This window comes from Macrotis lagotis, chromosome 8 (genome assembly GCF_037893015.1).
Source record: "Macrotis lagotis isolate mMagLag1 chromosome 8, bilby.v1.9.chrom.fasta, whole genome shotgun sequence".
Classification (NCBI taxonomy): Eukaryota; Metazoa; Chordata; class Mammalia; order Peramelemorphia; family Peramelidae; genus Macrotis; species Macrotis lagotis.
In genome coordinates, this window is record NC_133665.1 from 158,236,666 (window position 1) to 158,242,140 (window position 5,475).

General features: G+C 36.8%; 1 pseudogene; it reads left to right on the forward strand.

The window, feature by feature from the left end:
* The first annotated feature begins 1,222 nt into the window (after window positions 1–1,222).
* Window positions 1,223–2,013, forward strand: LOC141496565 (E3 ubiquitin-protein ligase RNF126-like; annotated as a pseudogene).
* Window positions 2,014–5,475: the final 3,462 nt, after the last annotated feature.

A 5,475-nucleotide genomic window follows, 5' to 3' on the forward strand; every position in this document is an offset into this window, starting at 1 on the left:
CAAGATAAAATGAGATTTAGGAACTTCTCCATTAAAGGATAGTGGGGTTTAGAATATGATATTACAGAAAGCAAAACAGCTTGAATTAACAAATAAGAGTCAACTATCCAGAAAAATTGAGCGTATTTTTTTTTTCAAGGGAAAAGATGGATATTTATTGGAAGGGAGGACTTTCAATCTTTCTGGATGAAAAGACCAGATCTGAACAGAAAATTTAATCTTCAAATATGAAATTCAAAGAAATCATAAAAAGGTAAATGGTAAAGTGAAACCACAAAGGACTTAATGAGGTTGAACTATTTATATTCCTTCATGGGAAGATGATACCGATAACTCATGAATTTCCTCATTATCAGGGCATTTAGCAGTCAATGTTCAGACAGAGGACACAAGTGTGAGTGAAAAAGTAAAGGGATGATATCTAAAAAATTTGGTTGTTTGATGTTTGTTCCTCATTCTTGAAGATCATGACATCAAGGAGGTGATGCCATGACAAGACCATGAATTACATTTGCGTGAAGGAGCGCTATGTTAAATCATCAGCCTCACTTTCTCCTCCAGAATCATCTGGATCCAGTGGTCAAGTATGAATCAGGATGACTGAAGATGACCCTGGATGGAAGGTAATAAAATTTAAGTTACTTGTGAAGGTCATACAGCTAGTAAATGCCTGAGGCCAAATTCCAACTCCTATCTTCCTGACTCCAAGGTCAGTGCTCTATCCACTGTGCTTTTTTGCTTCCCATCTAATAAAATAAATTTAAGAGGTGAGAGAGGAATGTACTGAAGGAAAGGGAAAGGCAAATTAGAGGTAGAATGGGGTAAATTATCTCACATAAAAAAGGCAAGAAAAAGCTTTTCCTTTGGAGTGGAAATGGGGAAGTGAGTGAACCTTAATCCTTTCATAATTGGTTCAAAGACAGAATAACATCCTAAATTGTGTACAGAAATCTATTTTACCCCACAAAAAATTAGGAGGAGAAGGAGCAACGAGAAAGGGGAGGGGGTGGGTTAGGAAAGGGAGGGCAGCTTTGATGAGGGACTAGCCATGAGCAAAAAAAACTTTTAAGGAGGATGTGGCAAAAAGAGAGAGAATAGAACAAACAGGGATGAGGTGGGGATAGGATGGAGGGAAATACAATTAGGAATTATAACTGTGAAAAAAAAATTTTTGAAGCAAGAAAAGAAGAGCCATTCCTCAATTGAAAAATGATCAAAAGATATGCCCAGCCTGGGGTTGGGGCAGGAGGAGAGTGAGGGAAAAGGAAATGTCAGAGTCAGACGGATCTCCCCTTGGCTGCTGGATTATATCTGCCCAAAGTGTGAGTCTGACTTTATTGAAAAGTTTCTGGAATAAAACAGATCAGCCACAAATACTAAAAATATTTCCAACTTTGCTCCAGTTCCAGTGGTTCAGAACAGACCATGTGAGAAGATGGATCTGCAGTTAATCACCTGGCCACAGTGTTATGGCCAATTTGCCATTGGGTTTTTTGATGCCAGCTTTGAATTTCCCACAGTAGGCTTTGGGGTGCGATCTGAGGATGCCAGCAACTGAAAGAACAAGTGGGCAGGAGATCATCAGGGACTAAGGAAGCGGGCAACCATAGGCTACCTCATGTCAAGGCCTCTAAACATTAGAATAGATTACTCAGCCAATGGTCAATGGAATTATTTCACTTGCAACCATACCAAACCTGGGATGTTTTGCAGTCAAATCCAGTGGACGCTATATATTAAGCTAATGGTCTGGATGTGATCATTACACAGTTCCTAAATCAGTTTGAAAACACTGATCCCCCATCAGCAGAAAAAGAGAAAACACAAGCACTTCCCATATGAGCCATAGAGGAACATGTAGGTTCAGGGTTAGAATGTCCTGTATGCAAAGATGACAAGAAGCTAGGTAACAATGTCTGGTGGTTTCCAAATTGCCTATTCTGTTATGGCTACAGAGTCCCCTGGCTGGACCATCCTGATACCTGCCCGCTAAGTACAGTTGGCCTGGCCTGACAGGAATGAATGGCTCTTCCTCCTCCCATTTGCCAAGTAATGAAAACTCAACAAAGAACTCATGAATTTCACAACTGTCCAGTCTAACCAACCCCTACCTTCTTCCCTCTTTCCCCTTTGCTCCTCAAAATGAACCCAGGAGATAGTGGGGGGAGGGGGAAGAAGAGGGCAGAGACCCCCAAAATCAAAGAATCTTTCTTTTTAAACAAAATTTTCTTAATCATAATTTTCTTAAGCTAAACATGAAATAACAAAAAGTTTTATGTGTGAAGGTTTAGGATCTTATCAAAACTATAGATGGATGGTATCCTTAAAGATACCAACCTTGATATAAAATCGGGGGAGGGTATTTTATGCCAAAAGGACAAAGAGTTAGGCAACCAATGAGATTTTATATAGATGACATAGTTCTGCATTGTGATCCTCTCATAAGTTATAATATTTGCTTCAAATTCCTATTGGTAATAATCCCAATTAGGATAGAGAGGGAATATTTACTAAGAGACATAGGATTCCTCTCTCCTGGTCCAAAATGTCTCGTTTTTTGTGATTTGTTGATACAGGTACAGCTATTACAAAGCTGACCAGTAAGCTTTGAAACAAGTCAACATTCCAGATGTAGGAGACAGGCCTTGACAGTTTTACACAAAGATAACCTTCAGATTTATAACTCACTGTAGGATAAGAAACCATTTTTTTTATCAGAAATATAGAATAATACTTAAAATACTCTGGAAGTACCAAAGACCTTTAGACCTCCCCCCCCATCTTACCCATCAGTAAGGTAGGGTGGTGCAGTGGATAGAACTCTGGCTTTGGAGTCAGTAGGATGGGAGTTCAAATTCAGTCTCAGACCTTTGTGATCTTAGACAAGACATTTAACCCTGATTGCTTCACATACAGGACCATCTCCAATCGTCCTGATTCATATTTGGTCACTGAATCCAGATGACTCTGGAGGAGAAAGTGAGACTGGTGATTTAGCACAGCACACCCCTCACTCAAATCCAATTAATGTGCTTGTCATGGCATCACCTCCCTGATGTCTTGGTCTTTTTCAAGAATGAAAGGCAAATATCATCATCAACCTCCGGTCCTCAACTCATCTGTCACTTCCAGGGAAGCTCTTTCTCTTCTGACAATCAATGGCCATCACTGGCTTATAAAACCTCCAGGTCACATTAATTGAGTTTCATCAGTCTGAATCCTAGCAGGTACCAAGTTGCTTGAAGTGAGAGATGCAAATAACTATGCCATCTCTATGGCTGTGGATTTGAGATCCTTTTCATTTTCTTCTTTCTCCCCAGTAGTCTGCCTAAACTTTGTAACCCACTCAGAGGGAACATAGATAGACACTGCTCTCAGCTGAGAATACAGGAAGAGAGTGGTTGCTTCATTGCCATCCAATATGTGAACTTTCCACCGCCCCCCCTTTAGCTGTCCTTACCCCAAGATCCTGTCTGTTCTTATAACCTCATCCTCTAATACTCGACCATGGAAAAGGTTTTTATAATTTTAAATTATTGCCATTATTAAATAAATGAATTTTTGCTCAAAAAAAGATATGAACACTTTTCAGATGAGGTTATAAATGCTATCCTATAGTCATATCCAAAAAAAAAAGTTCTAACGCACTAGAGATTGGAGAATTTTAAGGTAAAACAATTCTGATTTCCTCCCTTATTCCTATTAGATTGGCTAATAGGACAGAAAAAGGGAAATGACAAATATTGGAGGGGATTTAGGGAAAATGAGACATTAATGCATTATTGGTGGGGTTGTGATCTGATTCAACTATGCTGTAGAGCAATTTGGAACCACACCCAAAGGGTTATAAACCCAGGCCTATCCTTTGACCTTGCTGCCACTACTACGTCTATATTCCAAAAGGTACAGAAAAAATGATCTAGCTGTATAAGGATATTAATAATAACTCTTTTCTATTGAGAAGGAATTGGAAATTGAAGGGATGCCCAGAAACAGGGGAATGGTTGAATACATTTTGGAATGTGATTAGGTTGGAATTATGTTGGAGTTATTCTAGCTCTAAGAAATGATGAACAAGATGCTCCCAAAAAAAAAACAACCTGGAAAGACTTACATGAGATGATAGAAAGTGAATTGTACTCTATACAAGTAATAGCAAATACTGTAGAATGAATAGCTATGAATGACTATGATTTTCTCAGCAATACTGTGCTATGAAAAAGAATGCTATCCATCCCCAGAGAAAAGAGTGTCTGAATAACTCTTGAAACTTACATATCTTTATTGAGATTTCTTTTTTTGGGTGGGAAGGTTACATTGTCTTTCTTAACATGACTATTATGGGAATGCTTTGCATACGACACATTTATAACCTATATCAAATTGCTTGCTTTCTCAATGAGGGGGTGAGATGAAAAAGAAGGGGTAGAATTTGGAACTAAATATTTTAATATGGAGTAGTAAAAATTGTCTTTTAACTGAAGAAAAAATAAAATACTAAATAAATATTTTTTAAAAAAGGAAAAAAAGAGCTTTACATGCAACATTCATTAACTTTCAGAAAGCTAGCATTAAAATTAAAAAAAAAACTGGAGGTGCTAAAGACATAAAGACAAAACAAATATCTGTCTTCTCCTGCACGATATTCTCCTACAAGCATAGAAGTAGCAAGATTTTATTTTTATTCATTTCCTTCCTTCATAAATCCATTTAATTCCTCCTATTTATATTCGCTTCAACAAGGGATTCCTGCAGTGATGTGCTCATAAATATTTAACAACCAACTCTCCAAATGTACACAGGACATTCTGTTAAATTTAACCTACATTGTTAATATTTGTTCCATCACTTCAAGTCTAGATATTCAACAAAATAATAAATCAAATCCTGACATGTGGCATTTTCCATTTTCCAATGTGTATATTTTCATAAAGAAAATTTAACAATCAGCTCCATATAGTGATTTCAACATGCATCTAAGCTTCCTACTACTCTTCATTTTTCTCATTCTCTTTCTTATGGCAAAATCTGCTTTCATTGATCCCATTATTAAAATAATGTTCCCTGGTCTTTTGTCTTTTCACTTTTGAAAAACATTTTGTCTAATGTTACCTGTTCCCTTATGGGATCTATGAATCACCAAACAATGGATACTTTTTTTTTAAATGAATTTGAGATTAATAGCTATTACTCTAGGTTCCTTGACTTGAGAGACCTGGAGAAGTATAATCTCTCAAAATGTATCTTTTGTTCAATTCTTCCTGAGTTCTGACTAAGCAAATTACTCCTCATTCTAGGATTTTTCTTCTCTTCTCCAAATAAAAACACTTATCTACATATGTGTATAAAATTGTGTGTATATATGTATATATATATATATATATATATATATATATATATATATGAATAAATATACCTTGAGAAAAAAATCTTGTCCAGCTTATAATAGAGGACAACATGTCACCTCTAATAAAA